Source organism: Crinia signifera, chromosome 4, assembly GCF_055691185.1.
Source record: "Crinia signifera chromosome 4, ASM5569118v1, whole genome shotgun sequence".
Lineage (NCBI taxonomy): Eukaryota > Metazoa > Chordata > Amphibia > Anura > Myobatrachidae > Crinia > Crinia signifera.
Window position 1 is genome coordinate 238513800 of NC_139220.1, and position 13558 is coordinate 238527357.

The 13558-nt window shown below is 42.5% G+C and overlaps 1 protein-coding gene across 14 annotated transcripts in view; it reads right to left on the minus strand.

The window, feature by feature from the left end:
* PPIP5K1 (diphosphoinositol pentakisphosphate kinase 1) overlaps positions 1–13558 on the minus strand; it is a 148894-nt gene that overhangs the window by 112852 nt on the left and 22484 nt on the right. For 13 of the 14 annotated variants that reach the window (XM_083184079.1, XM_083184080.1, XM_083184083.1 and 10 more), the window contains exon 2: positions 12103–12147. The gene's annotated coding sequence lies outside the window, so the exon portion shown is untranslated. Of the gene's footprint in view, positions 1–12087; positions 12148–13558 lie in introns of all 14 variants that reach the window. The other variant, XM_083184078.1, reaches the window with a different exon arrangement.

Genomic DNA, 13558 nt, shown 5'->3' on the forward strand with positions numbered 1-13558 from the left:
ATATAGACTAGATCGAACCCTGTGTGCACCCTATAAGGAAACTGGGCTATTCTGTTTGGATGAAATCTGACAGTGACCTTTGTAGAGGTTAAAGACTTTTAAATTGAGGTTTACATTTGCTTCACCTTTGAAGACAAAACAAACACTCAGCACTATATAAATAGGGAAGTTAGGCAGAACGTTATGAACAGAAAAATCAAGCGCCTACTGTAAGCAAAAACAATTACGTTAAAATGATCACAAAATGAATTTTGGGCGGCATTTCTTTGAAATTACAAACAACCCAATACCATCAAACAAACTACATTTTAATTAGCTAAAACATCAATTTAGTTGCCTGGAATTCCCATTGCTGTGTTTGTATGGTCGTCCACTGAATGCACAAATCTACTTTCAGGAAAATTGTTGGTACTTTTGTAGTTTCAAGGCGGCAGGCTACGCTAGGCTGTCCACGTAGCCCAACAGCAGCCTAGCATAGTGTCCCAGCGGCAGCCCTGCGTAGTCAGCATAGTGTCCCCGTCAGGCAGTGTAGTCACCGCACTGCCCCCTCCAGCTGCAGCACTGTCCCCGGTGTCCCTGGCAAGCCTAGTGAGTGCCTCTCACACAGTGCCGGTAACCGCCAGATCCCCTGCACTGTAGGACGCCGACAGAGAGGTGCTCCATTTGCCTGAGACACACCAGTGTCTCATACACTTGTGCGTCTCAGTAATTTGTGCGGCAGGGTACGACAACCCTGCCCGTGTCTGCTTCAGGGAGACGGCAAGTGCGTCTCATGCACAATAAAGGACGCATTTGCCAGTGCTCCATATTACATACTGGCAAGTGCCTCCACTTCAAACCCCCACTATCCACATCAGCCCAAATTGCGGCGAGCATAACGGTACGCGTCCTCCTGACCTGTTCATACCCCCACTATCCACATCGGCTTGGAGTTGATTTAACATAGTGTGGCGAGCGCAGCGAGCCCCGCGAAGGGACGCGTAAAATGAGCCCAAAGCGCAGCGAGCACACGCGGAATACACGTCTCAAGTAATCCTCTTCCGCTAGCCACGCTTCGGGCTCGGTGGCTCGCCACACTTTATAAAACCAACTTCACGCCGACGTGGATAGTGGGGGTATGAACAGGTCGGGAGGACTCGTACCGCATCTGCTCGCCATGCTTTGGGCTGACGTGGATAGTGGGGGTGCTTCAGGAAAACATTCACACCTGTCATGTCAGGCAGGTGAAAAATTGTCAATGGTTCCCACACAATGTAATAAGTGCTGAGACAATGCTGACCGACTATGCTAACTGCGTAAGCTCCGGTTAGGCGCGAACATACACAGTCGCAGACACAAGCTGACTATGCTTGCCACGGGAACACTGCGCTGACTACGTAACTGCCACCGAGAAACTACACAAAGTACCAAATTGTCACCTTATTACAAGATATACACAATGGTTTGCATACAATAACTGATGTTTTCACATCTGAGAATACACAGAATCTGTACTGAGCATAAGCAGCACTGCAATCTAATTAACCCATCCTGTTATGTTATACTATCTCATTATTTTAACTACTATTTGACTCTTAAGCCCTTAAATGGTGGGTTTGTCTGGGGCAGGCCAAACTCCACAGGGACAGGTTTGTTCTGCCCGAGAAATAATCACCTTAACCAGGGCTGCCGCTGCCCCCTATGCTTCTCCTTCTAATAAAGGTCCTAAGTGCATTTAGGTGCTCGTGCATCCGTGGTGGGACGAGCAACGTGGGGGGAGCAACTAAGGATGGGCATCCGTGCGGGTATGGTGCTGCCAGTTGGTGCACAACTGGCGCACACCTACCATTCAGTTTTGGGGTTGCCAGCCACAGCAGCTCAGCCCGGAATATATCCAGGCGTACCATGGAAGGGGTTATTGATGTCACGTATTGCACAGCTTTAACACTTCTAAAATGTTAATTGTAGTTTATACAGAAGGAATGTTAAATGTACATTTGCCATTATTCCGATTCTACAACCTTGGTCAAGATCAGAATAATAATTCAGAAATTAAAATGGTGCTTTTTAAAAAAAAAAATGAATCCACAGACATCAGAAAACAATGCACATAACACAGAAGGTCTAAAGCACACGGGCTACAGCTGGGCGATTTTGACTAGTCAAAATAGTGATGTTGCTGCCGAAGATAAGCTGGCGGCCATCCTTAGAACTGCGATCATGCATTTTATCTCTCTCCAAGGCCTGATGCATCTCACTCAATTTTGGAAAATAATATTAAAGTATTTTAATTGTAATACATAGTAATAGTGTGAATTGTAACAACTATCATATGAAATCTGTTGAATTACAGAAATGTATAAAAACTGAACCTTCCAACTTAAGCATTTCATTGAGCCAAGGCATAATATGGGGATTCAATTCAGTACCTTTTTTTTAGCTAGCAGAAAAAAAAATAGTTTTTCCTATTCAATTGTGGGGGTTTTCAGACAGTTTTTAGTCATGTTTTGACTAAACAATGCAGTTATCACGTAAAAAAATATTTGAAACTGCGTAAACAGGACTAAAAGATAGTTTTAATCGGAGAAGCACTTATTTGCCAATCCAAGTGTTTTTGACGGCGCCAAAAAATCTGCACTTTAATTAAATAGGTTGTACATTTAACCTAAAAATGTTGAAAAGTGATGATTTTTCAAATGTCGAAAAACCCTTCATGTAACTGAATGAAGGTAAACTTTATTAATGTGAGGTTCCAAATAAATTTTAGCGAAATGAGCATTTTTTTTTCCAGATTCCTACTCACCCCATAAACACGAATAGCACAAACATGGGGAGAGAAAAAAGGTAAAAACACTTTAAATCACTCAGACAACAGACAAGCACACAAACGAGGATGTCCACCGCCTATTCAATGCTGACTAAAGGCGGAATTCTGCAAAACAGATCCAACTTTTAAACCAGTTGTTGGAAACCACCATGGATCGTGGAATTCACTGCGATTTTTTTTGACAATCCACATCAGTTTCACCGACATGCCACCTTTTTTGAATACTATTTCACATGGGATATTGCTATGGGCAACCAATCAGATACTAACTATTATCTTTTTAAAGGCGCTATATAAATAAGAAAAAGATTCTGATTGGTTGCCCATAGCAACTTTTCATATGAAACAGAACTCCCATCTTAGTAAATTTCTTCCTATATATTGTATAAAGGTAAACAAGGTGTTAAAACGCTATCTAGCCCTCTATATTACTGCACCATTGACATGAGGCTGGAATGGGAAGGAAGAATTAATGTGAAAGCCCCCATACACTGAGCCGATTTGGTCTGTCCCTGACATGCAGTCAGGTCCTATGTGCAGTCCCGTGCACATCGGATCTGAGTAGGTGGTCGGACCTGCTGCCCGTCCGACCATCCATCCATCCATCCTGGGACCTCCCTCCTGGCGGCGAGACGGGAGGAGATAAGGGACACATGCGATCCGTCACATCAAATTGTGATGGATCGCATGCGTCCCTGCCACCCGGGAAGGTCCCAGGCAGCTTGCAGGGTATCGCGTATGGGCACCTTTGCAAAAAAAATGCTCATTTCGCAAAAATTCTTTTGGAACCTCACATTAATAAAACTGGGAATAATGATGACACAACAGGGGATAAAAGAGAATTTTCGCAACTGAGGGGATCAGTGAAAGAGATGCACTATACATATCTAAATGGATTTAAAATGTTTGCTGCCATCAAGTAGCTGCTGCCATCAAGCCTATTCTCTTCTAACGTCTAACAATGTCATGTGCCTATTTCTCACCAGCAGCAACATACAAATCCCTGGTATAATATTTTAAGACCTATCTAGTGCAATGGAGGCCCATACCATTTGTGCCGTGTGCCTCTTTTTCACTAGCCTCTTAATAGCCCCGGGTCATCGCATCGCATCTGCTGCAAAATCGCATGCGATTTTATAGGGTGTGCGATGCCATGACATTAGGTATACAATAATATGATTGTATGTCCCAAAAATAGGTTTAACGCACCCCCGAAGCGTGGCGGAACATGTCCTCCAACTTTTTAATTACCCCACTATCCACATCGGCGTGGAGTTGATTCTATATAGTGCGGCGAGAGCAGCGAGCTTAAAGCAAGGCGAGCACAGCGAGCCCCGCGTAATACATGTAAAGTAATCCGCGTCCGCTCACCACGCTTCGGGCTCGGTGGCTCGCTGCACTATATAAAATAAACTCCATGCCGACGTGGATAGTGGGGGTATGAAAAGGTCGGAGGACGCGGTCCGCCGCCGCTCGCCATGCTTCGGGGTGGTGTGGATTGTGGGAGGGTGTGTAAAAGCTATTTTTAGGACATACAATCATATTATTGTATACCTCAAGTAATGGCATTGCACACCTGATAAAAATCGCATGCGATTTTGCGGGAGATGCGATGCAATATTGTGGTGTAAAATAAAAATTACATGAAAAAATTGCATCGCATCGCATGCCCTTAAAATGGCCCATGCGATTTCCCTACGTTACTGTCCGTATGCTAATTGGGCGCCCAACTAACATAAGTACCGACACTTCCTTGTCCCAGGCACCTTCTAACCTTGTATTGCTCCCAACCTCCTAGGAGGAATTAGTGGTTTCAAATCAGACACACATTTAATGCCTATTGAATAGCACAAATCACAGAACTAGACTACAACTCCCTGCCGCTCCCGAGGTACTAATGTCGCACAATCAAGCTGTAATATCATCTATGTTGCACTAGAAGCCTGATTTTAATGGTGCTCTTGGTGACAAGCTGTAATCATACAGTACAAAAAAACAAGAATACACGATTTTTGGTTTTCTTAAATACACAAGCGAGACAAGTGATGATTGTATTACAAAAATAATCTTATTCTAATAAGAAAAGTTTTATTGTTCCTCAGTGAGAAAAACAAAATAGCAATCTAGCAAATATGATACCTTTTAATGGCTAACAAAAATAAATGTTGTTAAAATGCAAGCTTTCGAGACTTCTTAGGTCTCTTCCTCAGGCATGGTATAACAAGGTGTGTGAAGAACCACATATATATACACAGCAGAGTGGGAACAAGATGTGATGGATGGACATTCTTAAGATCAAAACAAAACAAAATAACAGAATGAGCTTGTAAATTGAGTCCTTAATTAGTTTGTAGATAAGTAGTGTGAAAGTTTTATTGTCTCTAAGTAGATGACAGGCCAAAGTTAGAGCTCTGATGCCCTCATTCTCTCTGGGCCACTATAACAATTCAAAACAACGCAATACAGACAACCCTATACCGAAAACCCGTGGATCGGCCTTCATACCTCAGATGGGACAGCTTCCACCCGAAACACATCAAAAAATCCATTATCTACAGCCAGGCCATCAGATATCATCGCATCTGCTCCAGCCCAGCAGATAGAGATGTCCACTTAAAACAACTTAAAGGGACCTTTTTAAATCAGGGATATCATCCCACATCAATCAACGATCAGATTATCAGAGCCATCAGGATACCCAGAAATCAACTTCTCCAATATAAAGAAAGAGAAAGAAACAACCGTGTACCCCTGGTAGTCACCTACAACCCACAGCTTGAGGTGCTAAGAAAAACTGCAAAAAAACTACATCACATCATACACAAAGATGACCGCCTGAAAACAATATTCCCAGACCCTCCACTACTATGTTACCGACAACCTGCAAACCTGAAAAATATTATAATCCGAAGTTCACTGCCATCCATTACACAAAGAGGAACCTATCCCTGCAATGTAAGGAGCTGCAAAACCTGTGCCCATATCCTCACTACAGACAGTGTACGGATCCCCAACACACAACAGGACTATAAGATCCCAGGGACATTCACATGTTCTACTACCAATGTAGTGTACCTGATTCTGTGCACCAAATGTCCTATTGGGGGTCTGTATGTTGGAGAAACAGGACAAAAACTTAAGGCAAGGATGAGGTCCCATCGCCACACAATAAAGGAAAAAAAGACACACTTTCCTGTGGCCAAACATTTCTGCAGCCCAGGGCACAATCAGGATCATATGAAAGTGATTATACTAAAAGGAAATTTCAAATCACAAAGAGACAGGAGGGTCTGGGAATACAAATTAATGACAACGTTTGACACCCTTAACACAGGACTGAATCTATCCGAGGGATTTATGGCCCACTACAACATCTGAGGAATCTGGCCCAGAGAGAATGAGGGCATCAGAGCTCTAACTCTGGCCTGTCATCTACTTAGAGACAATAAAACTTTCACACTACTTATCTACAAACTAATTAAGGACTCAATTTACAAGCTCATTCTGTTATTTTGTTTTGTTTTGATCTTAAGAATGTCCATCCATCACATCTTGTTCCCACTCTGCTGTGTATATATATGTGGTTCTTCACACACCTTGTTATACCATGCCTGAGGAAGAGACCTAAGAAGTCTCGAAAGCTTGCATTTTAACAACATTTATTTTTGTTAGCCATTAAAAGGTATCATATTTGCTAGATTGCTATTTTGTTTTTCTCACTGAGGAACAATAAAACTTTTCTTATCAACTGGCTAACACGGTACCAAACTTTTTTCTTTTGACTTATTCTAATAAAACACACTATTTTTTCAAAATTATGAAAAAAAGAATTGTAGAAAATTTCACTTAAAAAAAAATTGCTTACGGAATTAGGGGCCTTGAGGCTTAGGGGGGTATTCAATCACCGGCGACCACTGGGCCCTATTCAATGCTGTCTTCCTCGACAGCATTGAGCAGGGTTTCTCGGCAAAATGAGACCGACTTCACTAGCTGTCGGGCTCGTTCTGCCGAGAAAGCCGGGAAGTGATGAGCTGCCGGCTGCAGATCGCCTCTTCCCGGCCGCAGTTCGCGGCCATGCCCCCTTCTCATTTCCCGGCAGTGGGACATTGAATCCCGCCTGCATGTTCTCGGTCGAGCTGACCGAGAACGGGACAGGGTCACGGCGGTCGAGCAAGCTCGACCGCCGTGACCTAACCATTACACTTCTTTAGTTTCACAGTAGATCTGTCCATGGAGGTGAATAAAGGTTTAACTAAAGGACAAGAAGTAAATTCCTGTAGCCAATGGTATAAACACATATGAAGGACTGGAAACCTGTGAAGTACATCAGGGATTGGTGCGGTTTAGTTTATTCAATAGGGATATTACTTGCGGTCTGTATAGGGGGAGTATGGATGGTGTAATGGTTAGCATTACTGCCTCACAGCACTGAGGTCATGGGTTTGATTGCCACCATGGCCCAAACTGTGCGGAGTTTGTATATTCTCCCCGTACTTGCGTGGGTTTCCTCTGAGTACTCCGGTTTCCTCCCACATTCCAAAAATATACTGGTAGGTCATTTGACTCCTAAAAAAATTAACCCTAGAGTATCTGTGTGTGCGTGAACATGTGGTAGGGAATATAGATTGTAAGCTCCACTGGGGCAGGGACTGATGTGAATGTTCAAATATTCTCTGTAAGCGCTGCGTAATATGTGTGCGCTGTATAAGAAACTGTTAATAATAATAATAATATATAGGAAAGACTAGTGCCGCACAGAAATCACTGGAGTATTTATCCAGAATAACAACTGTACAGGTTCCATAAGACCCATTTCCCATAATGTAAACTATACAACGCTAACAATAGTGTAAGCATTGTTCTACTTAATGTCAGAGGTGACACATTGGCTTAAAGCAGCCTCTAGATGGCTTAATCTTAATTGGCATCCCACAATATGTCATTGTTGCCATCCAGTGTTGTTCTAAACTGGTTATTACAGGAAACTGTTTCACTTTGTTAATTACCATTGGGCAGAGATAACTAGAGAATAGGATTAACCATTTCACTGCTACATACGGGTATGCAGCATGAGTGTGTCTCTTAGCTATACCCATCAAGCACGCAGCTGTCCCCTTCCTTACAAGTAAACTCATCTACCATTACACATCTCATATTCCCATTCTGAAGTCATAGCTCAAATCTATTTCAGTTTACTAAAAGTTCAAGCTGTGTTGTCAAAAGTATTGTACAGAGTGTATTCAGTGTCTGCTGACTGGATTGTGAATTTTAGACATTTGTTTCAATAGAATGCACAATATAATACATTCTAACACCGTAACACTTCCTACAAAGGCAATATACAGAACAGTGTTGCAAAACAGCACTTTGCATCTAGGTTGTTACAATTAGCGGTATTTATATGTTAGTTGGGCGCCCACTATAGTTAGTACGCTCATACCCCCACTATCCATGTCTGCATGGAGTTGATTTTATATAGTGTGGCAAGCGCAGCGAGCCCCGCGAGGGGACGCGTAAAACTAAGCAAATAGCTTAATGGGCGCCTAACTAACATATAAGTACCCAATTAGCTTATAAATATCAATACCGTTCCAATATATATTAAGAAGTATAGGTAAACAATGAATGTAAAGTGGTATTGCAACGTAAAACTGGTTAAAACTGTAAATCATATACTACTTCAATGCAAAAAAGATAAAATCGTATAAAATAGATCTGTGAGCTGGTCAAAAATAACCAGTTATATAAATGCTTCAATGAGTCCCAGATCTTAAACATGGGTACAACTGGAAATAGGGGGTTACAAATGTTTGCAACGGCTTAAATTCAATTACCGTACAGAGAGTGAATGACGGGTCCAACCCTGCACGGTGTGAGTTGTGCAAAGCAGACTTTTTTTTGTTTTTATTATAACAGATGAGCTGTAAACTGATCCTGCACACAACAGCATTCACCACAGCAAGTGGCCACATAAGTGGTTTGATATGTGCTAGCGTGTGGTTTGTTTTAACACCTGTTTTCAAGTTTGAAGGGCAAAAGAAAACAAATTGGTTTTAATATTTGTTTCTTTTGCTTGAATCTACTAGTATTATGGATCATCCAGTTACTGGGTTGTGCCCGGCATTGATTTGGTTTTGTTGCCTTCCTCCCACACACACACACACACCCCTACTATCTCTCTCCTCCGATTCCTTCACTTCAAGCTCTCCATGGGTCCTCACTACCCCCTCCACCATTGAGCATCTATGCTACCTCCACCATTTACATTATGTAGTGCAGATATGGGATATGGTTGTCGGCGCCGGTCTCCTGGCAGTAGTCAGGATCGGTATAGTGAACACCAGTATCCCGATCGTTGGGATGCTGAATGCATGACGTTATAGGGCCTCCTTTGCAACCAACAAGAATAAGGCAACATCCAACACAGTCCAAATATCTACCACTCGTAGCTCTCTCCCCTTCAATAATCACATAACAGCACTCTTCATCCGTAATCACCTCTCAGACACCCCCATTAACCCCCCCCCCCCCCCCCCTCCACACACACTGGGCATCCACAATAATTAATACTGTACTCATTTAGAAAAAAACAGGGCTGCTAATGCTGCAGCCTGCAGAATGATTTTTAGGCTGGATGAGGGAAGTTTTTGCAGACAGACTGGGGTCTTTGTTCCACCCAAGTACCAGCTGAGTATTTGATCCCTACAATCCAGGGTAGTTGATTTTTTTTTTTTTGATTTACACAATTTTTTTGGCATTACCATTTTAATGAAAGACAAAATATAATCCCTCATGTTTTAATGCTTTCTAATATTAATAGAAAAATTGACTGAGATAGAAGTTCTATGAAGATCGAGTGTTGCCCATAGCAACCAGAGTCTATCCATTATCTTCTAGAATAGTGGTTCTCAATCTCGGTCTTCAGGACACCCCCCAACAGTTCACGTTTTCCAGGTCTCCACAAACAATCACATTTTGAAGCAATTAGCACCACTTGTGGATCTTTTAAAATGTGTCAGCGAGTAATGAGTGCACTTGTGCACCTGCCAGGTGACCTGTAAAAATGTGAACTGTAAAAAAAGGACAATCGTACAGTCTGACAGGATGTTGAACCTTACTGACACTGGCATTATGCCCTGCTATACAAGAGGTCATAATATCTGCGATTGGGTGGTTTAAACCGATGTGTCTAAGCTACAAACACCATCACATACCAACTTCCCCACGCCACACAATGGCTGCTTCAGATGCCTAAATTTTCTTACCTGCAGGTTGCTCCATAAAAGGGGACAGCTTTTGCCACCCCCACAGTGGCAAGAAGTACTTCATCAAGCACTGTGTAAGCTGCACCACTGAATACATAGTCTACCTACTAACATGCCCGTGCGGCATGAGCTATGTGGGCAAAACTGACAGAACCCTATGTGAACATATGGCTTGCCACCGCTCATCTATAAAGGCTGCGATTGAGGACGATCAAGCGACCAACCTGTAGCTCGACACTTCATGCTACAGGGTCACGGAGTTGCCACCTTACGCTACATGATCATCGATCATATCCCGGCAACTGCAAGAAGAGGCAACCGTTCACTCAGCAACTGCGATGTAAGACGCTATGGATCCAGTACCTCGGTAACCTTGCACCGAATGGCTTGAATGAAACCTCGGGACTACACTACTTCCTCTAGGATGCATACTTCATCATATACCCTGTCAGTCCTCAGCTAGGAGAACTTGCTCATACCCGATGTAGTAACTATGAATTCTGGACTATGCAACAGCACTTACAGCATGTTATCCATCTATGTTTTGGACTTATTCCAGACCTCGACCCCGTTACACTGCCGCATGTATACCTTTTTATTTTTATGGCTGGTACGTATGGTGTGTTTCTAACTGTTGCCATGTAATACTATGTGACTAATATGTGACTATGGGCCTTATTCTAGTTCACTCTTTCTGACAAATTCCTTCTTAGATGGCCAAAACCATGTGCACTGCAGGGGGGCAGATGTAAAATGTGCAGAGAGAATTAGATTTGGGTGAGTTACTTTGTTTCTGTACCCTTTCTGTACAGGGTAACTACTGGCTGCTTTATTTTTACACTGCAATATAGATCTCACTTTGAAGTAAAACCCCACCCAAATCGAATTCTCTATGCACGAGTAGCATCTGCCCCACCTGCAGTGCACATGGTTTTGTCCATTTAAGAAGGATTTTGTCAGAAAGAGTGAACTAGAATAAGGCCCTATATTCCTATACCATCGTATTTCCACCTATACTCACTTGTCCATTCACACTACTTCCACATGTCTTTGTTTACTGCAGTGGGACACACCTCCTTCACTACTCCACACACACCTGTTCTTTGAACTGTCAATCAACACTGTACCTGGGATGATTCCATGACGTCACTAGGCGGGCGCCCGCAGCATTCTCCCGCATTTTTTGTGTTGTTCACATGGTGTTGTACATCCCTATAAATTCTCTGGGCCAGATTCTCTAAGCTTCAAAAGTTATAAAACTGAGAGTGATAAACAGCCAGTCAATCAGCTCCTACCTGCCATGTCACAGACTGTGTTTGAAAAATGTCAGGCAGGAGCTGATTGGCTGGCTGTTTATCACTCTCCATTTTATCACTTTTAAAGCTTAGAGGATCTGGCCCACTACCTGTATTGTATCTCACTTGTAACCTGAAGAAGAAGTAATAAACTTTGAAACGTTGATTCTGCATCTGCTAACTTACGTTATTACCCAAGTGCCGCCTCCATGTGTACTATGTTGGGCTCTGTGCGCTGGAGCACCTAGGAAGGCACCTACCATATACCTCATCTTGGGAGGGCTACCCCGCATCAGCTACACACACATATATATTTCTACACTAGCTGAAGGTCAGAAGATGTTAATTAATGGGAAATACATTAGGATTATTGAAAGTTGGGGAAGATGCTTGAAGCTAGGCAGACTTGGCACCTCTCTATACAGTATATCTGTGTGTGATTTACTGCAGTGGTTCAGCATATTTAGATAAAGACCACAAAATCTATATATATATATATATATATATATATATATATATATATATATTATATATATATATATATACATACATATACACACACATACATATATATATATACATACATATACACACACACATACATACATATACACACACACACTCCGGATCCCATAAGCATGACATACCTTTATAGAGTACACAGTAAATAAAATAACTATATGCAGTAATACAGATATATACATGTGTATAAATATATTACCTGATGTCCACTCACCTTCATGGTTAATTAAGCTATAAATGATGCTAGAACGAGCAGCACCTAAGGATATAAAGCAAAAAGTCTAAATTAATGAAGGTGGCATTACCTTGAAATTATAGATTTATTTAATCATCATGCACATAGACAAACAGACTCAAAATACAGGTGCGTCTTTTGTTTGCAGGCGCCAATCCTGAAATATGGAAATACCCCTACCCAAAGGAAAAAATGCACTTTATTTTTGGAAGGAATTGTTGAAGAGGTTACAGCTTGCTCACTTTTCTCACTTGGAGCAGTGCTCTCCCCAGAATGGTTCTGTAGCCGGGGGAACCTGTGATGGCAGTATGTCAAAGGACCCCTGGGCCACCCTGACCTTTACAAATAGGATTACAGTAGTGGTGTCCTTAATATCTAACATTATAGCGGTTACTAAGGGGGCAGCGTGTCTGCATTATCAGCCTACTGCATGTGTCACACAGTGAGGGGGCAGGAACATACGCTGCTGCTGCTGCTGCACCCAGGGCTGCAATGACAGAGCGGCTACAAGACATGAAGTAATTATTAGATCTGCCTCTCCACAGCTACCCACTATGTACCACTGCATTATTGATATTATGTATAAACAACCAGCCTCACCACAAACACACCCCTAAATCGGCCTGGCCCTGGGTGAAAAACAAAGCTTCCATGTAAAAGGTCCTGGGAAGAACACTGCTGAAGGATGGATATCTTTATAGCTGTCCAGTGGATGCATCGGACCCAATCACGTCATACCCATGGCATTAGAAAGGCAGTTAGAGATGTCCGCACTTTAGCTCCGCTCTGGCCAGCACATCTCACAAATATATAGAATGTAAGTGACATAGGACCAGATGCACTAAGCTTCAAAAGTGATAAAATGGAGAGTGATGAACAGCCAATCAACTCCTACCTGCCATGTCACAGACTGTTTGAAAAATGTCAGGCAGGAGCTGATTGGTTGTTTGTTTATCACTCTCCATTTTATCACTTTTGAAGCTTAGTGCACCTGGCACATAAGCGGTCTAATGTATAGCTGCTGGACCTGCTGAGCTCCATTAGGATTACTGTGGCCATCTCTTTTTGGCTGCTGGACCTACAGATGTGTCCTCATAGAAATATAGCTTTCCCATCATGTAGTCAGAGAAGCTGGCGTGATTGCCACGCCGCATATGTTTTCTTAAATTTCACTACTGTTTCTCTTTATCTTGGGTCTTTGGTTGGATACACACTGAAAATACATTGTCCACTATATCAGTAGTGGGTCAGTAGGTGTGCTTCACAATAGGTCTGTGAATGACGTCAAACATAGATATCAGCCCTGCAACACATCCAATGAGGATATATCGATTGGTCTGTGTGCGAGGGTGACCCGCCGACCACTCGCACCTTGCATAATTCACATGCCCACACAGTCATATTGAGCAGCGGACTGGCAAGTACGTATGCTTAC